This window comes from Pleurodeles waltl, chromosome 3_1 (genome assembly GCF_031143425.1).
Source record: "Pleurodeles waltl isolate 20211129_DDA chromosome 3_1, aPleWal1.hap1.20221129, whole genome shotgun sequence".
Classification (NCBI taxonomy): Eukaryota; Metazoa; Chordata; class Amphibia; order Caudata; family Salamandridae; genus Pleurodeles; species Pleurodeles waltl.
Window position 1 is genome coordinate 174,321,022 of NC_090440.1, and position 26,881 is coordinate 174,347,902.

A 26,881-nucleotide genomic window follows, 5' to 3' on the forward strand; every position below is an offset into this window, starting at 1 on the left:
ACTCAGAGTGACACCCCCAAACCCCCCGGAAGAATGCAAAGACAAAATAAAATGATCATGAAATTTTAAGTATATTGTACGGCTAAGTAAAAAAATATATCAAACAACTATAACTATATATACATATGTAAATTGTCCTGTCCAAATTGGCTATCAGCCATTGTTCGTGGGCCAATGGGCCTAAACACATGGGCAAAGCCCACACAGGATACCCGACTCCAATGGAGAGAACACTGCCGGGGCATCAGATAGCAAAACTACAGGCACCTCAGGGGGAAGGGAAGTGGGGGCACCTCAGCCAGATGAGTCCACGACGCCAGATCCACGAGGGGCCTCCATGGCCACTGTGCCATCCTGGTGAGTGCAAAGCCACAGTCTCACAAGTCTCTACAGTGGGTGGATTGTCCACTGTGCCATCCTGGGGAGTGCAAAGCCACAGTCTCACGAGTCTCTACAGTGGGTGGATTGGCCACTGTGCCATCCTGGGGAGTGCAAAGCCACAGTCTCACGAGTCTCTACAGTGGGTGGATTGGCCACTGTGCCATCCTGGGGAGTGCAAAGCCACAGTCTCACGAGTCTCTACAGTGGGTGGATTGGCCACTGTGCCATCCTGGGGAGTGCAAAGCCACAGTCTCACAAGTCTCTACAGTGGGTGGATTGGCCACTGTGCCATCCTGGGGAGTGCAAAGCCACAGTCTCACGAGTCTCTACAGTGGGTGGATTGGCCACTGTGCCAGCCTGGGGAGTGCAAAGCCACAGTCTCACGAGTCTCTACAGTGGGTGGATTGGCCACTGTGCCATCCTGGGGAGTGCAAAGCCATAGTCTCACAAGTGGATTACAGACTCCACTGGTTCTGGAGGAGGCATGGTCCCAGAGTGCTTCGTGCAGCCCTGCCTGACACAGATGCGGGCCTGCCCCTTCTGCCAATGGGCCAGTGGTGCTTGAGACGGCGGTGCCCAGCAGAGCGAGCTTGAGATGAAGGGCCCAGAGGAGCGGTGCTTGAGATGAAGGGCCCAGCGGAGCGGTGCAGAGATGGCGGTGCCCAGCGGAGCGGTGCTTGAGATGAAGGGCCCAGCGGAGCGGTGCTTGAGATGAAGGGCCCAGCGGAGCGGTGCAGAGACGGCGGTGCCCAGCAGAGCGGTGCTTGAGTTGAAGGCCCCAGCGGAGCGGTGCTTGAGATGAAGGGCCCAGCGGAGCGGTGCTTGACATGAAGGGCCCAGCGGAGCGTTGCAGAGACGGCGGTGCCCAGCGGAGCGGTGTTGAGATGAAGGGCCCAGCGGAGCAGTGCTTGAGATGAAGGGCCCAGCGGAGCGGTGCAGAGACGGTGGTGCCCAGCGGAGCGGTGCTTGAGTTGAAGGGCCCAGCAGAGCGGTGCTTGAGATGAAGGGCCCAGCGGAGCGGTGCTTGACATGAAGGGCCCAGCGGAGCGGTGCTTGACATGAAGGGCCCAGCGGAGCGGTGCAGAGACGGCGGTGCCCAGCGGAGCGGTGCTTGAGATGAAGGGCCCAGCGGAGCGGTGCAGAGACGGCGGTGCCCAGCGGAGCGGTGCTTGAGTTGAAGGGCCCAGCGGAGTGGTGCTTGAGATGAAGGGCCCAGCGGAGCGGTGCAGAGACGGCGGTGCCCAGCGGAGCAGTGCTTGAGTTGAAGGGCCCTGTTCAGCGGTTCTTGAGACGGCGGTGCCCTGTTCAGCGGTGCTTGACTTGAAGGGCCCTGTTCAGCGGTTCTTGAGACGGCAGTGCCCTGTTCAGCGGTTCTTGAGACGGCAGAGCCTTGTTCAGCGGTTCTTGACTTGAAGGGCCCTGTTCAGCGGTTCTTGACTTGAAGGGCCCTGTTCAGCGGTGCTTGACTTGAAGGGCCCTGTTCAGCGGTTCTTGAGACGGCGGTGCCCTGTTCAGCGGTTCTTGACTTGAAGGGCCCTGTTCAGCGGTGCTTGACTTGAAGGGTCAGTTGTTGGAAAGAGGTCAAGGTTGGAAAGGAAAATCAATTTAGAAAGACAGGGACGTGTAGTTGGAGTGGGTATGGGAGTGGAGGAAGAGGATGTGGTTGTAGGAGAGTGAAGTCTGGTGTCTTTGGGTGCAGGTGCTTGTGCTGGAGGCTGTCGTGAGGTGGATGGCTGTTGGGTGGGTGGCTGCCTGCGTTTGTGTGGTTTGGAAGAGGGGGTAACAGACACACTGGGAGAGGAGACAGGGGACGTGTAAATGGTAGTGGGGGTGGTGACTGCACGTGTGCGGAGTGTTCTGGTGGGTGTGCTGGTGATGGACGTAGTGACTGAAGATGTGGTGCATGCAAGTGTGAGTGGAGACGTCACAGGGAGGGAGACGAGGAGGAGGGGGACACAGAGGAGGCAGTGGCTGTTGGCATGTCTGCATGTGGATGTTGCTTGGGTGAATGCTTGTGTGATGTGTGGTGCTTATGTCTGGATGAGCTTCCCTCGGGTGTTGAGGTGTGTGCAGGCTGGTCTGTAGGTGTGTTTGGGATAGGCAGAGGTACAGGGGAGTGGGACTGGGTTGAGGAAGTTGGAGGAGGGAGGCAGGAGACAGGGACAATGGCTGCCGTCAGTGCTGAGGCCAGAGCGTTGAACAATCGCTGATGGGCAGCCTGACCCGAATGAATGCCCTCCAGGTATGCATTACTCGGGTGCACCTCCCTTTCTACACCCTGGATGGCATTCAAAAGGGTAGACTGCCCAACAATGAGCATCCTCAGGAGGTCAATGACCTCCTCAGTGAGGGCAGCAGGGGTAACTGGGGCAGGGCCTGAGGTGCCTGGGGCGAAGGAGATGCCCACCTTCCTGGGTGAGCGGGCACGGGCGAAGGCTGAGGGGCTGCTGGGAGGGGGGGAGCTGGTGCGCTGGGTGGCGGCTGTACCTGTTGTTGCGGTGGGCACGGATGTTGCCGCCACCACAAGGGAGCTCCCTTCCGAGGACGTGTCTGTGTCGCTGGTGTCACCACGTGTCCCCGCTGTGGAGCTCCCCTCGCCCTCCGTCTCACTGGTGAAATCCGAGTCAGTTGCATGGCCCTCCATGGCCATGTGAGATGCAGCTCCCTCGTGCTCCGATGCCACTTCTCCTCCGTCTGATGATGCTAATGCACACATGAACAGGAAGACCACCAAAAAAGGGGGGGGGGGTGGAGAAACAAAGACATGTTGAGTGCATGCATTGGCGACACCGTTGGCGGAGAGGACAGACACAGAAGCCCCCCTGCACTACGCCGCGCACTTGGGGTACACTACTCAATCCGTGGGACATGGCCTGCAAGCCTATGGACGACTACTCCACACATAGGTGACACAGGGCCATGAATAGCTGTACTAGGCAACCTACAGAGGTGGGGGGCGGGGGCACAGGGCCATGCCTAACGGAGGGGCCTAGCCTACAGAAATCGCCCTGGCCTAGGGATACCCACAGCCCTCCTCCCCCACCCAGACACCTCCAATGTGCGCAAAATCAGCAGAATGTGCTTGTACTCACCCCCTTGTGTCTGCTGTGATGTCCTCACACGCCCATCCAAATCGGGGTAGGCCACCGCCAGGATCCGGGACATCAGGGGGGTCAAGGTACGACTGGCACCCCTCCTACGTTGGGAGGCCATCCCCAGCAGAGCCTCCGCAGTCTTCCTGCTCCCGCGGCGGATGTCCTCCCACCTCTTCCGGCAGTGGGTGCCCCGTCTGTTGTGGACCCCCAGGGTCCGGACGTCCTTGGCGATGGCACGCCAAATGTCAATTTTCTGGTGGGCGCTGACCTATGTGACATGTACAGGGGGAGAAAAATAAAAATCATCACCTTCTGCATGCTCGATGTGAGTGGCCCCCCATCCCCACCCTTGCCATGTGACACATGCTCTCATCTGTCATTTGATGCATGCCTCATTCGCTCCCCTCCCCACCATCTTTCATTCACCCCACTCAACCCAGGCATTGGCCACAAAGCATGGTCCCAGTGTACTTACCTGTTGGTCTGGAGGACCGTAGAGTAGCGCATACTGGGGGAGGACCCCATCCACGAGTTTCTCCAATTCTTTAGAAGTGAAGGCAGGGGCCCTTTCCCCAGTCGCAGCAGCTATTGTCTCTTCCAGACCGAGGTCACAGCAGCACTTGCAGTATAGATCCTCTCCTGTGGATGATCAGGTATCGAGTGATTAAGCAGATAGAAAATGGCGGTCACGCCCGCGGCGGGGCGTACCTCGACCGCCGGCGCACATCGTCATTGGCTCCTGAAACCCATAGGGTTCAATGTTAACCAATGCGGCTTTGCGCCGCGGTCTTCGACCGCCTACCGCCACGGTGTGCCACGCCAGCGCATTGACCTCACATCCCACTGTCGCACTTCACAGGTCAGGCAGCCGCCATTTCAAGGGCCCCCATATCTTAATTTCTACTGCGTCACACATGCCTAGGCCTTGCATCAACACTCATACAAGCCATTCAATGCATTGAGAATCGTGTACTGTGCAAGTTGTGGGAACGTACCTGTGGGTTGATTGACTCTGTGCTCCATGTTGTCCTTCCTAGGCACCGTCCGCTGGGACTTGCGAGGAGATGGAGGAATCTTCCCGTGTACAGACCGCTGGTGGACCTGTCGACAATGGAAGAAAGACATGTCATACTGACATACAGGCTTGACCGAGCCACTATACAGGAACTGTGTGCCCAGATGGAGCCAGACCTGATGTCACCCATCCGCCAACCCACAGGGATCCCCCCTCTAGTGCAGGTTCTGTCAGTACTCCATTTTTTGGCAAGTGGGTCATTTCAAACAACAGTGGCCATTTCATCAGGAATGCCTATGTTTTCCAAGGTGTTGTCCAGAGTGTTGTCTGCCCTGCTGAAATACATGCGGAGCTACATTGTTTTCCCTGAGGTGGGCAATTTGGCTACAGTGAAGGGTGATTTCTATGCGCTTGGACATATTCCCAACATCATTGGTGCAATTGATGGGACACATGTTGCTTTGGTCCCCCCCAGCACGAGTGAACAGGTGTACAGGAACAGAAAAAGTTATCATTCCATGAATGTCCAGGTGGTCTGTTTGGCTGACCAGTACATCTCCCATGTAAATGGCATGTTCCCTGGGTCAGTGCATGACGCGTACATCATGCGAAATAGCAGCATCCCTTACGTGATGGAACTACTTCAGAGACACCGTGTGTGGCTGATTGGTGACTCTGGTTACCCCAACTTGTCATGGCTACTGACCCCAGTGAGGAATCCCAGGACAAGGGCAGAGGAACGGTACAATGAGGCCCATGGGCGTACTAGGAGGGTGATCGAGCGGCTCTTCGGCCTCCTGAAGGCCAGGTTTAGGTGCCTCCATATGACAGGTGGATCCCTAATGTACTCACCAAAGAAGGTGTGCCATATCATCGTGGCCTGCTGTATGCTTCACAACCTGACTTTGCGACGCCAGGTGCCTTTCCTGCAGGAGGATGGTCCAGATGGTGGTGTTGTGGCAGCTGTGGAGCCTGCGGAGAGTGAAGAGGAGGAAGACGAAGAGGACGACACAGACAACAGGGACACAGTAATACAGCAGTATTTTCAATGACATACAGGTAAGAATCAACACCGGCATTTTACATTTTCTTAAAGTCTCCTGGCTCTCTACTGTCTGAGTTTCCCCCCAGTGTATGTTAACTGAGTTGTGACTTTCCCTTCCAATTTCAGAGATGCGGGCCCCACTCAGTGACCTCTGCTTTGTTTCCCCTTGGACTACAGCTGTGTGACAGTGGTATGTTGTCATCACAATGTAACTGGACATTTTGGCACGGTTCTGTGTAATACATTTGTTCAAAAATACAGGCAGACTCCAGATTATTTTTGTGCAATAAGTGTGTTTATTAAAGTGCTCAATTTTGGGTAATGGTTGCAATTCGGTGATGGGTGATGGTGGAGGAATGTCCATGGCAGAGTCCAGATTTTCAGTCTCACAGGTGCATTGTCCATATGCCTGTGGAAGGTGGAGCTGGGGCAGTTTAAGGTTGGACAGGGTGACAATGTGGGACAGTGGGATGACAATCAGGGGGTATCCTTTCCTGGCGGGGGTCTTGGCATCCTCCTCTGTCTTCTTCCTAGATCTCATGCACCGCTTGCGGGGTGGTTCTCCTTCTGCAGGGGGTGGGGTTCTGGTGGCCTGTTGTTCTTGTGTCGGGGCCTCCTGTCCACTAGCGCCGGCGGAGGTGGTAGCCTGTTCTTGGTCCATGCTAGTGACAGGGGCCCTTTGTGGTGCCACATGGTCTCGCAATGTGCTGACAATCTGATTGAGAGCCACAACGATGGTGCCATTGCGGAACTGATGTTTCTGAGTTCTTCCCTGAACCCCATAAACTGTCCCTCCTGCAGTACCTGGATCTCCTGGAACCTGGCCAGGACCGTCGCCATCGTCTCCTGGGAGCGGTGGTATGCTCCCATGATGGAGGATAGGGCCTCGTGGAGAGTGGGTTCCCTGGGCCTGCCCCCCACCTGTCGCACAGTAGCCCTCCCAGTTCCCCTGTTTCCCTGGGCCTCTGTCCCCTGGACCGTGTGCCCACTACCACTGCCCCAGGTCCCTGTTGTTGTTGGGGTGGTGGGTTAACCTGGGTGCCCTGAAGTGGTGCACACACCGTTGATTGACGTGTCCTGGAGACAGAGGCATGGGCCCGCTGGGTGGGTGCTGTGCTGGTGTTCCCAGAGGGGGGTAGGTCTGCTGTGGCCTGTGGCTGTCCGAGGGGAACCGACTGTCCCGAGGTCCCCAATGGGCCGGGTTGGTCATCTGGGTCCAGGGAGACAGAGCTGCTGTCATCACTGTGGGCCTCTTCTGGGGGTGGAATGGACATTTCTGGACCCTCCTGGGCGGTGTCGTGGCGTTCGGGTCCTGCAGGGGTATAAGAGTATGGTTATTGCTTCTGTGTGTGCCATAGCGTGCAATGGGTGGCTGCCCGTGTACCCCAGTGCTGGCATTCCCTTGTGCGGGCTGTTGTGACGGTGGTTTGGTGGGGGATGGGCATGTGCAGTGGGCATGCTTAGGTGATGGGTGTCCATGGTTTGTGGTCGCATGCAGGGCTTGGTTTTGGGATGGGTGGGTTTGTGATGGTGAGACATTAGCAAGGAGGATGTGTGATGGGGGTGGGGGGGGAGGGTGGGGGTATGATTTGGCATGCCGGTGGGTGGGGGGGGATGAAGTAGTTGAGATTAGACTTACCAGAGTCCATTCCTCCGCCTATTCCTGCGAGGCCCTCAGGATGCAGGATCGCCAAGACCTGTTCCTCCCATGTTGTAAATTCTGGGGGTTGAGGTGGGGGTCCGCCGCCAGTCTTCTGCACCACGATGTTGTGTCTGGATACCATGGAACGCACCTTCCCCCGTAGGTCATTCCACCGCTTCCTGATGTCGTCCCGATTTCGTGGATGCTGACCCACAGCGTTGACCCTGTCCACTATTCTTTGCCATAGCTCCATCTTCCTGGCAATGGTGGTGTGCTGCACCTGTGTCCCGAAGAGCTGGGGCTCTACCCAAACTATTTCCTCCACCATGACCCTGAGTTCAGCGTCTGAAAACCTGGGGTGTCTTTGGGGTGCCATGGGGTGGTGTGGATGAGGTGTGGGGTGGTGTTTGTGGTGATGAGTGTGGTGAGTGTGGTGGTGTGTGGTGTTTTGTGCGTGGATGTTGTGTGAGTGATGGTGTAATGTGCCTGTGAATGCTCTGTACTAGCTGGTGGTGTCTCTCTCTGGCCTTAGTCAATAAATGGTGGTCGTAGGGGTTTGTGGGTGATGTGGGTGTGTGTTTTATATTGTGTTGGGTGTGTGGGAGTGGTGTTTGTATGTGTATCAGGTGTGTGTATTTCAAAATGTCCAATGTGGCAGTGTTTTGGAGCTGTGTGTGTATTTTGACCGCAGCGGTGTGTACCGCCAATGGAATACCGCGGTTGAAAGACCGCCGCGTGGATTCGTGGGTCGGAATGGAATGGGCGTATTTCTGTTGGCGTGACGGTGGAGGTTTGGTCATCGCCAGTTTTTCGCTGGCCGTTGGTGTGGCGGGCTTTTGTGGATGTCGGGTTTTTGGCGGTTTGCCTGTTGCGGGTCAGAATGACCGTGGCGGTTTCCCGCGGCCACGGCGGTGTTATGGCGGCCTTCTGACCGGCGGTAAGCGCCTTTTACCGCCGAGGTCAGAATGACCCCCATAATCTCTATATATGAACATCCCTCAAGATGAAGCAATAGAGGTGATCAGGAAGGTGCTAGACAGCAATGATGGACCTGATAACCCCCAGAGAATTTTTGGTCTCCCTAGCCACATTATGGCTCAAACAGAATTTTTTCAAATACAAAGAAAACTGGTACAGACAAATTAAAGGTGTAGATATGGGATGCAGCTTTGCACTCGAAATAGCTAATTTAGTGATGGATTGCTTCGAACAGAAGTGGATCTACCCACATTCTAATCCTTTTGAAAAAAACATCATTAAATGGTATAGGTACAATGACGATTTGTTACTGATCTGGGAGGGAACTGAAGAAGCACTTAGTTCATTCCTCGATTGGTTAAACCAACTCACAGCTGATTTGAAATTCACCATAAATAAGGATAACAGAAGAATCAGTTTCCGTGATCTGTGGATCCTAGCAGGAAATGGTCAGTTAGAAGTGAGTCTCTATAAGAAACCCACAGACCGTAATGCACTACTACACTTCTCAAGTGGACACCCCAGAACACTAAGAGAGAATCTGCCATACGGTCAGTTCCTCGGCATCAGGAGAAACTGTAGTGACAAAGAGGATTATTTCAACAATGCTATGGAGCTAACAGAAAAACTGTTAGATAGGGGCTACCCTAAAAAACTAGTGAAAGCAGCTGCCAAAAGAGCTTGGTATACCCCAAGAGAGACACTTCTAGTCCCTAAAGAAAAAACTAAAGAAAAGCCTCTTACCTGCGTCATCACATACAGTCCGAAGGCCAATAAAATCCGGTCCATTATAGAGAAGAACTGGAAGACAGTTAAGGATCTAGGCATAACAAACCTTTGTTTGCATTCAAAAAAGCCCATAGCTTAAGAGATCAATGGGTGAGAGCAGCTAACACACAGACACAAAAAAGAGGGCTCAGAACGATGCTTCAGTTACCTACCATACAAGGACATTACAGATGCTACAAATGTCTGCCATGCCAATATACATGTGATTCAAAAGAGGTGGTGATAAATGGAAAAGTATATGTCCAAAGAAATTTTTCAAACTGTAACACCAAGAATGTCATTTATTGTATTATGTGCCCTTGTGAAAAAGTATATATTGGTCTAACTTCCCAATTGTTCAAAACTCGCATCGTGCAACACAGGTCAAGGATAAAATGTTCAACAAAAGGAGCACCACTGGTGGACCATTTCACAGAATTTAAACATACAGCAGAGGACATTCATTGGCTTTCGTACAAACCAAGGCAGATGGACAACCTACAACTGATAAATTGCTGAGATTGGAAGCAAGGCTAATTGAAAAATATCAAACAGCCCGCCAAGGACTTAATGACATTGATGAAATTTAGGCACTAAACTAAAAGACTGTGGCCCTCATTCTGACCTTGGTGGTCTTTTCGCAAGACCGCCGAGTTACCGCCGCGGTGAAGACCGCCGACCGCGGCGGTATGCCGCTGTGCGCATTCTGACCGCTGGGAGCGTTCCGCCGGAAAACCGCCAGCAGCCACACTGGCGGTCGGCGGGAAAGTGGAGACTGGTCAACCTCCACCGCCACGCCAGCAGAACACCGCCCACAGAATTACGACCCACATTTCTGTGTGGCGGTCTTCTGTTGGCGGTCTTCTGTTGGCGGTCACCTCCCCATGGCTCCCGTCGCCTCCCGGAGGACCAACGCACAAGGTAAGTTGATCGTCCGTGAGGGGAGGGGGTGGGGGGGTGTTGTGTGATGTGGGCGTGCATGGGGGTGTGCGTGTGAGTGTGTAGAGGGGGTGTGTGAGTGCGTGTATGCGGGCGGGGGGTGCTGCTGTGTCTATGGGTAATGTGTGCTGTTCGGCAGGTGCGCGTGTCTGCATGTATGTGTGCGGGTATGTGTCCCCGTTGTGTATGTGTGTGTAGGGGGGGTGTATATGTGCATGTTGGGGGTGTGTGCATGTCGGGGTGCATGTATGTGCATGTCGGGGTGGGGGTGGGGAGGGGGTTCGTACCACCTCTGGGGGGTGGCAGGGGGGTGGAGGGTGTGGGGGGAGGACTCGGGTGGGTAGTGGGGGGTGGGGGAGACCCCTATCAGTGCCAGGAAAGGAATTCCCTGGCCCCGATAGTGCTTACCGCCATGGTTCGCACGGCGGTTCCCGCCCGCAAGAAACCGCGGCGGTAGGCAGGGTCATAATACCCTTGGCGGTCTTGGGACGACCGCCGGGCCGGAGTGCGCAAACTCCAGCCCGGCGGTCATGACTGCCGTGGCGGTCGGAGTGGAGAAGTGGCGGTCGGTCGCGGCGGGGACCGCCACGGTCAGAATGCCATTTTTAATACCGCCGGTCTGTTCGCGGTCCGACCGCCGTCTCTCCGCCGACCGCCAGGGTCAGAATGAGGGCCTGTATCTCTCTATTTTCTGTCACGCCTCAATCTTTCTTGTGTACGTTCAGGTAGCACTGCGCTCTCGCAGGTATCACTTATTTTATAAACAGTTATTATGTTTGTACACAGTTGGTCCTGCATTTGGTATCCCTCTAGAGGTGACTCTGTCCCATTGTCTGGAACCTTTTCACCCGATCACCCTGTCCACCCCTTTAACAACAGCAGTTCCATATCTTGTATTCAGTTAGGGGTTGGTTTACACAGGGTGCCAAAGACAATGAATCAGAATCAGAATGCTGAGCTGTTAGTCGATGGCCATTCAATTTTTTAGATTTTTTCGACTGTAGCGTACCACAAGGTTTGCCAACGTTTGAACTTAGTGATCCGTCAGGTTCACTGTCGGGCATTAGATTCACTGAAGGAATAGTCCGCTTTTCATGCTCACGAGCCGAGAGGTTCCTTTTACAGTACTTTATTAATTTATAGGAGAACCTGATATTGCCATCCGGGGTGAAGCCGGCTCCCGCCCGCTCTCCCCAGCCGCCCAGTGCCACTCTGTGAGAAAACAGGGCTGATTGCAGAGGCCCCATAACTTTTTGCCCCCATTTTCCTCTTTTTGCTGGTGTTTTCCTGACTTTGATGGTGCCCTGGGTACTGCTAACCAGTCCGAGGGCCTGTGCTCTGTGTAAAATGGATATGCAAATTAGGCTAATTATAATTGGCTAAGTTAACCTACCTATAAGTCCCTAGTATATGGTAGGGCATGTAGGTTTAGGGACCACAGCATAGGTGGTGCACACCTAGGTGCATTGCTGAGGTGCCCAGTGTCATTTTAAAAGCAAGCCTGCCTTGCTGGCTGCTTTTAAATTAAAGTTATATGCAAATTCTACTTTGGAATGAAAGGTACTTCCAAAGTCTTAAACTACCTTATTTTTACATATACGTCACCCCTAAGGTGTGCCCTATGTGCCCCTAGGGCTGGGTGCCATGTAACTATAAGCAGGGACTTTATAAAAATAGATTTATAAGCCCTGGTGAGGTAAAAACAGCCAAATTCGTTTTTCCCTCATTGAAGTAAATGGCCTTCATAGGCTAGAATGGGCAGACTTTATTTTAAATTTTAAAGTCTCCTTAAATGTTGCATACCAAAAATTTGGTATCAAATTAATTGTTGTAATAAATCCTACAACTTCCAGTTGTTGGATTTAATATAACTAGTTCAGGTAAAAAGTTTAGACTTTACCTAAAAAGTTGCCAATTTCAGCTCTGCATTGTTTTTGCTGCTGTGCTCTGATTGGCCAGCCTGCAGCAGCTTCTGCCAGGCTGCCTTGATGAGGTGTGAAGTGGCCAGGCTTCACACAAAGGAATGTGCTTGGGGGAGAGAATCTCCCCTCAGCAGATGGTGAGGCAGGAAGGGGGAGGGCTGCCAAACTGGTCTTCAAAGACAGAGAAGGACATTTGCAGCACCCAGCAACACCCCCACATCCTGCAACCCCAGACAATTAGGTGCCCCCTTGATTAGATTAGGAGAGGGCAGGAGAGGGGTGTGTTTATGATTTTTAGCTACACCAGTGGGTGGGCTCAGCCAGATGTAACCTCCAAAAATCAGATTCATCCATGTTGGATTTTTAGAGACTGTTGCCTTCTGGGATGGATTTTTGCCACACTTCCCACGAAGTGGTCATCACAGGGGGACGACCCTGTCCCTGATTGGAGAACTAGGGCCCCCCTGCTTTTCACCCAGGAGCAAGGATAAAACTGGCAGACCTGCACCCACGCCTCAGATCCCCTCCAGAATTCAACAAGAAAGGAACTAAAGAAGAAGAAGGACTGCCCTGCTGGACCCCTGGCCTGCACCTGGAACCTGCACTCAGAAGGACTGCACCAGCTGCACACTTGGGCTTCACCACAAGAAGGACTTTGCCTGGCTTCAACTGGTTCAAGGAGGGACTCCCTGTTTGCTACAGGTGAAAAATTGCTAACCAGAGTCCCCTGCACCAACTCCTGAAGAAAGCGACCAGCTGACCAGTGTCCAGTGGCCAAAAAGGAGTTTGCGCCAGGTGCATTCTGGGAGTTGAAGTCCGCACCCCCCAAGGACCATCACAGAACTTCTGGACCCTTGGGGTGAGCTGTGGACCCCAAAATAACCTTAAAAGAACATCTGGGTGAAGCCCCAGAAGTTTGGAAAAGATTTGAGAATTTTTGGAAAAAAGCTCCAGAGAGGGACCGACCCGCCGTGGAAATTCTAGCCGGCTTGCCTCAACCGCGACCCGGCCTGACTTCGTGGTTCGTCCCGGTAAAGAAAAACATCCGAAAAAGAGACTAAGGCCCTCATTCTGACCTTGGCGGGCGGCGGAGGCCGCCCGCCAAAGTCCCGCCGTCAGATTACCGTTCCGCGGTCGAAAGACCGCCGCGGTAATTCTGACTTTCCCGCTGGGCTGGCGGGCGGTCGCCTTCAGACCGCCCGCCAGCCCAGCGGGAAAGAGGCTTCCACGATGAAGCCGGCTCGGAATCGAGCCGGCGGAGTGGAAGCTGTGCGACGGGTGCAGTTGCACCCGTCGCGTATTTCACTGTCTGCGCAGCAGACAGTGAAATACATGTAGGGGCCCTCTTACGGGGGCCCCTGCAATGCCCATGCCAGTGGCATGGGCACTGCAGGGGCCCCCAGGGGCCCCGCGACCCCCCCTACCGCCATCCGGATCCCGGCGGTCGGACCGCCGGGATCTGGATGGCGGTAGGGGGGGTCGGAATCCCTGCGGCGGTGCAGCAAGCTGCGCCGCCGTGGAGGATTCAATGGGGCGGCGGTACACTGGCGGGAGCCCGCCAGTGGTGCCGGTCCGACCGCGGCTTTACCGCCGCGGTCGGAATCCCCATTGGAGCACCGCCGGCTTGTCGGCGGTGCTCCCGCGGTCCTCCGCCGCCAGGGTCAGAATGACCACCTAAGTCCGAACGTAAAAAGTTGACCGGGACCTCCCAGCCATCGTATCCGAGAAGGGCTCCATGGACGTCGGATCAAGATCCAGGTTTACCCCGGTCGAAGGATTTTCATCTCGAAAAAACGACTAAGTCCGAAGGTAAAAGTCTCCACCGAGGAAACCCACATCGCGTATCCGGACAAGGGCTCCAGGAGGTCGGATTCAACTGGCAGGTTCGTCCCGGTGAAGAAAAACTTCAAAATAAAGACTAAGTCAGAAGGTAACTTTTTAACCGAGGCCTCCCGCGACCTGTAGCCGAGCAGGGCTCCATTGCGGCCGGCCTGAAAGTTTGACTTTGCCCCGGTCGAGGTGCAACCAGATGACCCGATTGGCGCTTTTTGTTTCTAAGCGCTAGAAAAGTAATAATTCTTTAAAAATTCATATCTCCGGTTCCCCTGAACCGATTTTAATCGTTTTTGTGTCATTTTAAAGATAAAAATATAAACTATTTTTATAAATTGGTTTTGGATTTTTAAACTGTTTCCTGTGTTTTATTTAATTACTGTTTTATGATATTTGAATGCTTTACACTTTGGGCCTGATTCTAACTTTGGAGGACGGTGTTAAACCGTCCCAAAAGTGGCGGATATACCACCTACCTTATTACGAGTTCCATAGGATATAATGGACTCGTAATACGGTAGGTGGTATATCCGCTACTTTTGGGACGGTTTAACACCGTCCTCCAAAGTTAGAATCAGGCCCTTTGTCTCCTAAATTAAGCCTTGACGCTCGTTGCCAAGCTACCAAGGGTTGAGCTGGGATTAATTTACTGAGACCTAACTGTACCTATGTGGAGGTTAGTGGCTTGTTGTTAGGGGTAGGTACCTATCTGCCCTACCAATAACCCATTTTCCAACACACTCCAAGATGGCTGATCCTTCCTTTAGGGATGCCCCGACCCCTTTAACCAACACGGTCAGCCGGCATGACGGCTTCATAAGCGCCGCGCCGCCCAGCTTGGCTGAGCAAATAATTCCCTAAGGACCGCCAGCCATGCGTCATATCCAGATGCTAACGAAAAGAGATTTGACGCTAGTGCTGATTGGACGCTGCGCGCAGATTCGAGGTGCGGGATGGCAGAAGGAACCTGTACAAGCTAATTGTTTACAGTAAGTGTAGCAGTGCAACCACCTTTTTTCTGCTACCACAGGCTCGATCTGGCAAGCCTTTTCCCTTAGAGTGGTTGTTGCAGTGCATTTAATTTCTTGATATATTTCTGTGTTTAGGTTTCCTTCAGACGAGGAACCACTTGGCTGCCACAAGTTTTAGGACCAGTCAAGGTAATAGGCTCCCTGACCTAGCGCTACAGCTTTCCAATTCACTTTTTGTTCTTCACGCTCACGATGGAACCCTGTGCACGAGTGACACACGAGTTGTTTGAGCCAGTGTTTAGATTAAAGTAAGCACTGTGTACTCAGCATGGGTGTGCAGACTGACACGTTGGGTTATTTAGACTCTATGTTACCGCATAGCCTGCACCAAGGGCGTGATAGATTGGCATTTTTTAAGTTTTTAATTGTTTTTAGTTTATGGTGTCTTTTCCGGTTTGTTATTAGGAAATGTTGTCCATTTATAGTCCTGATGAGGTCCATATTTGAAGGGGCCGATACGCGTCAACACCTTGTGGATTTCGGCGAGGTTGGGTAGAAAGCGTATTTGACCCTCCAGAGTTTTATCACACATTGCAAGGAACCCCAAGAAGAAATTGATAAGGGTCCAGCACTTGTGGGTACAGTTTTCCACAACCATCGCTTGTGAGTGGATCACGACTTTAAGTGATTTACGTACCACCACCTCTTGTGGAGGAGATTTATTTAGGACAATCCTCAGACGATGTATTCTGTCCACTTTTTTAAATTTTTTCACCACATGTTCTATAACTGTTGATGCTTTGTAAATGTTATTCCTTGTGTTATGTTCTTGCATAATTGGGACATTTTGTAATTTTGAGTGTTTTCTTTCTTCGTCCGGCTTGATGATGTGTGAATAAATTTTTCAAAGAAATCACTTTCCGAAGAGAGTATTTATCACTTCTCTTTGTAGAAAAAAGGATAATTAATCCTGGCTTTTTGACCAATTCCATGATATAACGCGTTCTCTTACCCAGGTCAGGTAGGGTTTGTTGGGTAAACCTCTTCTTCATTACAAGCCAATCAGATCTCAGCACAAGATCGGCAGGGGTCGCAAATCCTCCGGTTCCCTATATATACAAATTTAGATTTTTTTTACTTTTTCTAAAGCTACTGAACAGATTTACACCAAATAAAAAATCCTCTTTCTGGGCCAAGAGCTACCTTTGTGCCAAATTCGGTGTAATTCCGCCCAGTTGTTTGGGTGCTATCACTGTTCAAAATCCCTATGGAAAAATCAACAGGGAAACATGTTTTTAGACCCCCTCTTTTTCTCTGCCCCAGAGAGGATCACTCCAAAACTTTCCAGACAGCAGCTGAAGTGACCATCCTTGTTTTTCGGAAACTTTCATGAAAATTCATCAAACGGCGCCAAAGTTATTAGCAAACAAAAAAGCTTTTTCTATAGAAACTAGGTTCCAACTATAACTACCTAGTGGGGACCACCACTAGGTAATATACATATACATTTTCACTTGAAAAATCAAAGGTTACAGGGATGTTATAGTTAGGATCTTAATTTGCTTGCACAAAACCTTACAATTTCAGTAGTTGTAGATATGGTTAGCTCAAGTAACTATAAGTCGTGCCCTGAGGTAATTATAACTCATGCCCATGCCATGCAGTCTTTTCCTAAATAATTTTACTGCAAATGTTACATTGATATTATCAATGATGTTACCAAAGATGTCATGATTGATATAGTATGTAGAGTGATAAGCAGTGCATGCCGAGTGTGCGAGTTATAGTTACCTTAGGGCACGAGTTATAGTACCTTGATCTAACCATGACTATAACTGCTGAATTTCTATGGTTTTGCACATGTAAATTCAGATCCTGACTATAATGTCCCTGTAACCTTTTGTTTTATAAGTGAATTTCAATGTTTTTTTAATTCTATTTCCCAACTATAAAGTCCCTGTAACCTTTATTTGTTTCAGTGAATTTCTATGTTTTTTTAACCTAAAGTAATTTTAATTACTACACATTAATGCAACCACCACTGCACACAGCTTTTGGCTATGTGCGGCGGTAGTTGCCTGCAAGGCTTGGCCCATGTGTGGCGGCCGTTAGCCGCAGGGCTTCTCCTTGGAGTTTTTAACTGGGAAAAGGGCCTATGGGGTGAGTTGGTGATTCGAGATGGAAGTAAACACTTTCACCACATCCAGGTGAATGGAATCTCAGTCAGTGTCCTCGGGCAAACTTGTGCCTGACAGGCTGGTATCCCCTAACCAGTATTTGCCAGGAGTGACCAGAAGAGTAAGGGCTGTCCCAGGTGAGGTTACTGTTAGGCCTGTAGATTTATTGACTTTAGAGGTAGATGGTTCCCTTAGTTGGCAGAGGGTGGTAGCTAGCCAGAACTCCTCCTTGATTGTCTCCTTGAAAGCGACATCCTAGAGGTTGGTCTGAGCCCAAACAAGGAAGTTGCTTAGTGCAACATCTCTCATAAGGATTCTGGAGGTACTGAACCTACAGGCAGTAAAAGTAGGTCCCAGGAGAGAGGCAAGAAAAAGAAGTGTAGGAAGGTGAGCAACTTTCAGAAAACGTTCCAGTGGGCCATGGAGATTCTACTTCAGTAAGGAAGAACTCCAGATTTTGCACTGGCAAGACATTACCTGACCCACAAAAGGTCCTGATTAGTCAGGCAGCCGTTAAGCAGGGGGTTGTGAAACTCCAGCTAACAGAACAGAGAAGTATATAAGGTATTTACAGAGTTAACAGTTGGCACTCCAATGCATCTAACTCCTGACAGAGGCTACCTAACTATGGCCCTCATTCTGACCTTGGCGGGCGGCGGAGGCCGCCCGCCAAAGTCCCGCCGTCAAGTTACCGTTCCGCGGTCGAAAGACCGCGGCGGTAATTCTGACTTTCCCGCTGGGCTGGCGGGCGGTCGCCTTCAGACCGCCATCCAGCCCAGCGGGAAAGAGGCTTCCACGATGAAGCCGGCTCGGAATCGAGCCGGCGGAGTGGAAGCTGTGCGACGGGTGCAGTTGCACCCGTCGCGTATTTCACTGTCTGCGCAGCAGACAGTGAAATACATGTAGGGGCCCTCTTACGGGGGCCCCTGCAATGCCCATGCCAGTGGCATGGGCACTGCAGGGGCCCCCAGGGGCCCCGCGACCCCCCCTACCGCCATCCGGATCTCGGCGGTCCGACCGCCGGGATCTGGATGGCGGTAGGGGGGGTCGGAATCCCCGCGGCGGTGCAGCAAGCTGCGCCGCCGCGGAGGATTCAATGGGGCCGCGGTACACTGGCGGGACCCCGCCAGTGGTGCCGGTCCGACCGCGGCTTTACCGCCGCGGTCGGAATCCCCATTGGAGCACCGCCGGCCTGTCGGCGGTGCTCCCGCGGTCCTCCGCCCTGGCGGTCAAAGACCGCCAGGGTCAGAATGAGGGCCTATGTCATGTAAGGTATCAAATTAAAGGGGATATTAAATGCAACTTATTAGCACAGCGGACATTTATGTCAAAATGAATGCTGGAAACATTTGAAACAGTTGCTGTTCTTTGACCCAGCTGGTCCAATGACTCTGCAGAGGCACTGGGACTGACAGGTTTCTGCCTGCCTGGGGAGATGTATGAAAGACTCCCAGGCCAGAATCAAAGGCTGTTGCCACACTGAAAGTGTGGCCCCCTCCTACAGGATGGGCAGCAAAGGGTGTTAGCCCAGGAGTCAGGAATCAAAGGTGATGCAGAAGGGCCACTACAACAACGCTCCCACACAGGAAGCCTTTTGTTTCCCTAGACAAGGTGAAGCCAGGAGCAAGGAAGGGAAAACTGGTGTCAGAACCAGTTTTGTGTGGGTGTGCTGCCCCTGGTGGTCACCCCCCCGGGATTGGGCTCCCAAGATCCTTAGACTCGAGGAGGACTTCAGCCATGATGTTTGTGGTATGCAAGATGTACTCTGGGTTAGCCAGATGCCACACATCACCCGAACTGTGTCACAAGTTAGAAGGGGACATACTAGCCCATTGGCTAGTAATCGCGTTGTCCCCTCGGTGCACTTTACTGGGATTTAATGGGCATCCCTGGCACCTGAGACTTCAATAGTCACTGGATTCAGATCACAGACAACAAGAAGACCATTTGCACCCATTGGAAATGCACAAGAAGAAGCTGCAACGTCAGAGCGATTTCACCTGTTGCACTTTGGGCTAGCTGGGTTTGGACCTTGTTCCGCATGCCTTGCTTGGGGGAAAGTTGATTTTCAGCCCCAACTCAAACAGAGATTCCAAGGGTCTGTTGCCTACCCCCCCAAAACAGCACTGGGGACATTAAAGCTGAAAGAGCCTAACCTGCATCTCTGGTAGCCACCACAGCTGTTTTGCCACAACCAGACTCCAAGCACCTTGATGAACAACTTGAAAATGGCCAGAAGTTGCACCCGACTCTGCTGGACCCGTCGGTGTTGGTTGTGGCCAGATTCATCCACCCCAAGGGACACTAGCCCCCACTAACAATTTGCACAGTGACTGCTGTGCTACAAGAATGAAAGGTCTGCATCAGCAGCCCTTGGACACCCGCATAGAGGACTTTGTGGGACCTTGAGATCTGTGACGGAGTCACTCCCACTCACCTGTGGGCCAAGAACATGACTGAACTTCCCCAGTGTGATCGCACAACATCTGTAACATCCATTGACCAACTTTAGGCCAACATCCTTCATCATCAGGACCACTCTACAGCAGTCAATGGCGGTTGCCCTGTAAAGTTTGGAACTCACTCTAATGTCCTCTGGTGACCAGGTAACTGTCCCACAAATTATTTTTGTCCTACTAGACCTCTATCCTGTTGCAGTTGGTCGCCCTACCCAGGTCTGAGTAGCTGAACTCAGTGTTACAAATTCTTACAAACATTTCAAACGTTTTCAAAGTATTCACTTGTCAATGCCTGTTAGCGGATGATGTCAAAGTTGTTAAATACTTTAAAAATTCATATCTCCGGAAAACCTCCAATAAATTTTGGTCAGCAATGACTCTAAAAATTTATAAAAATATGGTCTATATTTATAAATTGTTGTTGTGTCCCTTTCTTGTTTAATGACTTTCTTATTCTGTTGTTTGGAGCTGTTAAATGCTTTACACACTGTTCCTTTGCTAAGCCCTACTGCTCTTTGCCATAGCCTCCAAACAATTGAGCTGAAGGTTAAGTAAATAACTGTTACTGAACACAAGGAGATAAATGTAAGTGTACTGCACGAGAGGGCCCCAAATCTATCTTATAGTACACCCATTTTCTTACATGGGGTGAGTAATTCCGGGCAGGGAAGGAGTTAGTGGAAAGGAGATTGCACTGTTCTTTTCTTTCACACAAAAGTGTTTTGGTGATAGGAAGGAAACTCAGAAGAGGGGAAACATCGGAGATGCAGTATGTTCATCATTGAGTTCGCAAGTCAAAGATGATACTCAAGCAGGACAAGTCCAGAATTGATTCATTAATATAGAATCGTAACAGGGAATGTTGACAGGTTTGTCAGAATACAAAACACATTTTTTCATCTCTTTTGCATGGGGCTTTGATGGAATAGTCAGTATAGAAATCCATAAATATAAAGATGAATATACAGAAGGAACAAATTCAGTGACACTAAATGAAAAATAGGAGGCAGGCGCAGATGGACAGATCTACTGAAGAACAAATGGATAGACCAAGTGAAGAGAGGAGGAAGAGATAAGAGAAAGAAAAAGAGAGAAAGAGTAGGAAAAAAAGAGACTTACCTGATTGTAATCCTTTTTTTCTCAAGGAGCTCAATTTCCCCAGGAAGGATTTAAGATGTCACTACCTGGAAAAAATAAACAGTTACACATAATTATTTATTAGAATTTATAGACGAAAAAGATATCAGTGGGAATAGCAAACAAAAAGCATCCTATAATTTTAACCTGACTTGTTGCCACTGGGCAGTTATAGTTAGGACCACATTTCCATACAAAATGAAATTGTCAGATTACTAATAACTTTGGCGCTGTTTGATGAATCTTCACAAAACTTTCCAAACAAAAGCTTACCCACCTCAGCTTCTTCCTGGAAAGTTTTGGGGTGATCCATCAAGGCGGAGATGAAAAAAGAGGCAGGGTCACAAAACAAGCTTGGTATAAATCCTTTCAGTAGTTTTTGAGAAATTTAGGATAACATTTTGTAAATATCTGGACCTTTGGGTATGCACGAGTCTCAAAATTCTCACAGGAATATACAACTTCAAATAATAGAGCAATATGATTGCCCATAGGAGCCTTTTTCCCATCGGCCATCTCGTTTTTGTTGTAGGGAATGTGAAATATAAAAATGAAAACATAACGTAACAACAGGCACCAGCAGAAGGTGCCACACAGCTATACATAGTAAAAGAACACTGTAGGCCAACTTGCGTTTAGTAAGCATGAAGGAATTTACAACTTAAACACACAGGCTCCCTGCATGTACCCTGTGTTTTCACATAGATTGCAACTTGATTAGACAATGGGTGCAGGAAATCTATTCAGTTCAGGATTTACAGAGGTCTTAGGTTCACAATGATAAAGCACACGTGGCATTATAACTGTGTTTAACGCAAATATGCATGCATTCAAGAACGTAGAATGATTAGTTTACCAAGCATTTTGAAAGCTACAATGAAGAATGTGTAGCGATTAGGTCAGAGTTTTGGGGTCACAGGTGTTCTATTGTCTTTCTATTTCTAATCTGTAATTGACAAGTCAATTATTATTTCCTGTTCTGCAATATAGATGTGTAGTAATTTAGGTTAAAGTTTAGGGTTATGGTTGGTGGTATGATGTTTTCCCACAACAAACATATACCTATGTAGAAATTCATTGTTTGATGTTCTGTAATAAAGTATTGTTTGACTCTGTGAAAAAGAAGCTGCCTGTGAAGCAGCAAATTCAGACTGGCTGCTTGCCTGTGTGAGGAGGGTTGATCTCCCTGTCACAACAGTAAAGAGCTGTCTTTACACTGCCAAAAGAAGAGTCTGTCTTCTTTCCATTTTCTATGTTTTTGAATTGTCCTGCAACATTCTCACTGGAGTGAGAGGGCCCGCGTCTGATTGGCTGGCCACAGCACAAGCAGAAATGTTCAGCTGCCATTACGGATGCAGAGACTCAGTCCCCCTGTCCTGAATATCATAAAAAGTAGGGTGGAGGGGGGACCTTTGCAGACCTTCACACTGACCTTTGGGGGTTTAAGTCCAGCTTGACTCATTTCCTTTTATTTAGTAAAATAATTATTTTATTTAAAATAACAAATACATTTCTCATGTAAATTTAAATTATTCTTTATTATATTTTAAAATGAACACAAATATCGAATTCATTCTTAAGCCTTAAAAAACTCTATCTGTTTTCCTCTCACTTTCTTTTTCTCTTTATTTCTTTCAATACATTTCTCCCACTCATAGACCCAATCAGACACTCACACACCCACTCACAGACCCACTCAGACACTCATGCCCCCCTCACAGACCTACTGACACCCTCATGCACCCACTGACAGACCCACGCACACACGGATGCACCCAGTAAAACACTGATGTTTGCACTCTCATTCTCAGACAGACAATCTGACAGCCACTCTCACCACCAGAAACACCCTCTGGCACCTATTCTCACACCCAGAGAAGGTGCGGTCAACTCCCACCATGTATGACCAAAGCGCTGTGCACATTGTGGTTTTGGATTGTTAGGGGGTGGCCAGGTCTCGCGGGCAACCTCCCCTGCACATGAGTGAAAGCTGTCCACGGTGTAAGGCTGTTGGATTAACGTATAGTAATCAAAATTACTATACGTTAAAAAAAACATTGAAATTCACTGAAAAAAACAAAGGTTACAGGGACATTATAGTTAGAATATAGAATTTAAAAAACCATAGAAATTCACTTAAAAAACACACGTTTCAGGGACGTTATAGTTTTTCGCCATGCACTGTCAATTACCCCACAAATTACAGCAATCATGCCATCTTTCATAACATCATTGATCATATCAATGTAATATTTGCTGTAAAACCTTTGACAAAAAAACTGTGCATGGCGAGTGCTTTTCCTATGGAAACATGGTCCTAACTATAACTACCTATTGGTGACTGCCAGTAGAAAATATAGGTTATACTATCTATCTATCTATCTATCTATCTATCTATCTATCTATCTATCTATCTATCTATCTATCTATCTGTCATCTATCTATCTATCTATCTATCTATCTATCTATCTATCTATCTATCTATCTATCTATCCATCTATCTATTTATCCATCAATCTATCTAGCACAGATTCAGTGTCAGTGGTGTTATAGGGTGCTCCATAAAAGGGAAATGTTCTCCACCTAAACTATCCTGAGTGCCGCTTAGATTTTTGCATAATTTTCTAAGCCTGAAAGCATTGGTTAAAGTGGAGGGCCATAGCGTACAGTGGAGGAGAGTGTCATAAAGTGGAGTGTCGTACAATGGAGTATAGTGGAGTACAGTGGAGTTGCATAGAGCAAAATGTTGAAGAGTGGAGTTGCGTAGAGTGGAGTGGTATAGAGTAGGGTGCCATAGAGTGGAGTGGCATAAAGTGGAGTAGGTGTAGAGTGGAGTTGCATAGAGCGAAATATTGAAGAGTGGAGTTGCGTAGAGTGGAGTGGTATAGAGTAGGGTGCCATAGAGTGGAGTGGCATAAAGTGGAGTAGGTGTAGAGTGGAGTGAGCTAGAGTGGAGTGGTGTAGAGTAGAGTGCCATAGAGTGGAGTGGCATAAAGTGGAGTAGAGTATAGTGGAATACTGTAGAGTGGAGTTGTGTAGAGTGGAATAGCATAGAGTGGAGTGGTGACAGCAGAGTGGAGTAGGGTGGAGTACCCCTCTGGAAGAAACTCTGGGATTTGGGTATTCCAGATGGCCTTTAAAATTGATAATAGCCCTGCACACGGCCACGTGGTGTCAAGAAATGCTAGAGGGTAACCGTGGCCTTACACCAAAAATTTAAACAAAAAAATGGCTTAAAACAAGACTGTCTATTAGCGTCCCTTCTTTCTTCATTTTATGGCACTGATCAACCTCAGCAGATGGACTTTATAGGAGATTCCCCACCAGTAGGGTCTTACGCGATGGGGACTCTCTTATATGCGAATGATATTGTGTTATTGGACTAAACCCCTAAAGGTTTGCAGAAACGCCTTGACTTTCTAACAATGTATGTTGACAGACATTATCTAAAAGTCAATATAAACAAAAGTAAAATCATAATATTTCATAGGAATGGTTGTCACCTGAAGATAAACTACAGTTTGCTCATTGGTACAGTCCCTACAGAAATAGTTAAATCTTACACATCTCTAGGAAAAATTAATTTCTGCTGATTTAACTGAGAAAAAACATATTGCTCATCTGACAAATAAGGCATCATCCCAAGAGAACGCACTTTAAATACTTTATGACGGTACAGGCTGAAGGCATTTGATTCATTTACTGATTGTTTATAAAACAAAAATACTGCCTACACTATTATATGGAGTAGAATCCATACAAACCAAACACTGGCACTTTATTCAGAAAGTAGAAGGGACAATTTTGTCATCAACTTGTAATTTAAATACCATGGCACCAATAGAGGCATTACACATCAAAGTGGGGCCGGTAAGCACCTTTTTTGATGTCCAACATTGTATATGCACTTGAGCACTTGAGTCTGAAATTTGTAGATTTTCAAGATCTGAGCTATTATACTTTCAGAGGCTACCTTAAGTGTTCCATGAAACTTAGTTCTATCATCCAGAATATTTGCCTTTGCGGGAGGCAAAAAAGGATTGGGGAAGTATTGAGGACATGAAGTGTTTTGGCCCCACAGCCATATTTAAGATGGAGTTCGTCGCTGTATGCTTATGTTTAGACTAAGGGGCTGATTCTAACCCCGAGGGTCGGCGGGAGCACCGCCGACAGGCCGGCGGTGCCCCGCAGGGCATTCTGACCGCGGCGCTTTGGCCGCGGTCAGAAAGGGTAAACCGGCGGTCTCCCGCCGGTTTACCGCTGCCCTCAGAATCCCCCATGGCGGCGCAGCTTGCTGCGCCGCCATGGGGGATTCTGACCCCCCCTACCGCCATCCTGTTCATGGCGGGAAAGCCGCCATGAACAGGATGGCGGTAGGGGGGGTCGCGGGGCCCCTGGGGGCCCCTGCCGTGCCCATGCCAATGGCATGGGCACGGCAGGGGCCCCCGTAAGAGGGCCCCGCAAGGTATTTCAGTGTCTGCCTTGCAGACACTGAAATACGCGACGGGTGCTACTGCACCCGTCGCACCTTCCCACTCCGCCGGCTCGATTACGAGCCGGCATCCTCGTGGGAAGGGAGTTTTTCCCTGGGCTGGCGGGCGGTCTGTTGGAGACCGCCCGCCAGCCCAGGGAAAAACTCATAATACCCTCCGCGGTCTTCTGACCGCGGAGCGGTATTATGGGGGCGGAATTCTGGCGGGCGGCCTCCGCCGCCCGCCAGAATTAGAATCACCCCCTAAATAGCCTTCCTTTAAGTTTTGTTACGGATGCTTAGCAGTGAATACGTTGGGTCGATAGGAGGTGTAACTTGTGTAAGGGTGCAATGAAGATAGCTGATCATGTATTATTTGTTGGAAGTGTTCCAAAACCATTGAGATGCTGTTTTCTAAAACCCCTTTTTATGAAACATGGGGGCATACTTAAGGGTCCCTATCACCACTGGAGCGTCACTTTTCATGACGCTCCAGTGGCACAATGCCCTGCGTTGTATTTACAAGGTGGCAGTAAGCCACTTTTTGTAGCTTAACACCACCTTGTAAATACGGCCCCCTCATACGCAGCACTTTGCGTGGAAGAGACCTGCAATGGGTGTTGCTGTGGGCGTGCCACAGCAACACCCATTGCATTTTGACGCTGTCTCAGATTTACGAAATTTTGTAAACCTGAGGCAGCGCCAAAATCTAACGTCACCCCAGGGGTGGCGTTAGAGTGGTACAGTGAGGAGAAATTATGTAATTTCTCCTCGTTTTTTGCTCTTTCTATGTGTGCTGCATTCTGCAGCACACGTAGAAAGAGCAAATCGCCTTTTAAGATTGTTTTTGTGCAGGAAGGGGTTCCTTCCTGCACAAAAACAATCTCTCCCTCAACGCAGCCATCCTTGCACTATGGCGCAAGGGTGGCTGCGTTGGCGCATGGCAGCAAATTTAGCGCTGGCACAGGGGTAAACACAGGGGTGCGCCGTATTCTAGTAAATATGCCGCATCCCTGGGTTTTGAAAATGACGGTGCGCGGCGCTGCCAAATTCAGGGCAACGCTGCACACCATCATTTTCTAATAAATCTGGCCCATGGTATTAAACTGGCTAGGGTAGCCGTTCAGTTGTTATAGAGTCCAGTTGCTGAAATGATGTGCCATAGAATTTTAAAAAAATGTGAGAGCTTTTTTGATTTGTAATAACTTTTGTCTTATGTAGATTAATCTACAAAATATTGTTATAAATGTATTAATTCCTATTGTAGCATGCTTTTAATCCTTTTACTATTTTACCGTTGTTCTTTTTGCAGTTCTAAAACATTTAAAGTCTTGAGATCTTGAGTGGAGTAGAGTGGAATACTGGCTGGAGAGCGGTATGGCATAGAGGAGAGTGGCAAAGAGTGCAATACCATAGAGGGGAGGGGTGTAGAGTGGAGTGCTGTACAGTAGAGTGGCATATAGTTGAGTGGTAAAGAGTCAAATGGCACAGAGTTGAGTGGTGTAGAGTGAAATAGCATAGAGTGGAGGGGAGTAGGGTAGAGTGGTGTAAAATGGAGTGGCGTAGAGTGGATTAGTGACAGGTGGAGTGGCATAGAGTGGAGTAGTGTAGAGTGGAGTGACATAGAGTGGAATATTATATAGTGAGGTGGCATAGAGTGGAATGGCATAGAGTGAAGTGGTGTAGAGTGGAATAACATAGATTGAAGTCAACTGTTGTAGAATGGAATGGGGTGTTGAAGAATAGAGTGACATGTCAAAGAGTGGAGTGATGTGTTGTACAGTAAAGTGGAGTTGTGTGCTGTGTTGTAGAGTATTCTTTAAAGGGACTTTGGACCTCATTTACAAGAATTTGACACATCGTTATCAATGCGTCAGATTTTTTGCTCTTCCCGCACAACCACTAACAATGCCATGGATGCTCTGTATTTACAATCCAGAGCTTAATGGCACACGTTTTCACAGATACATCATAATTTCTGATGCATCTGTTGGTGCTAAACTCACGCATTGCTGGAGTAGTGTAGTTAAACTAACACAACTCCAGCA

At 49.4% G+C, this 26,881-nt stretch overlaps 1 long non-coding RNA gene across 1 annotated transcript in view; it reads right to left on the reverse strand.

The window, feature by feature from the left end:
- LOC138283174 (uncharacterized) overlaps positions 1-26,881 on the reverse strand; it is a 180,402-nt gene that overhangs the window by 137,683 nt on the left and 15,838 nt on the right. Inside the window, exon 2 of the long non-coding RNA XR_011201108.1 lies at positions 20,345-20,409. This is a non-coding gene — a long non-coding RNA (uncharacterized lncRNA). The remainder of the gene's footprint in view (positions 1-20,344; positions 20,410-26,881) is intronic.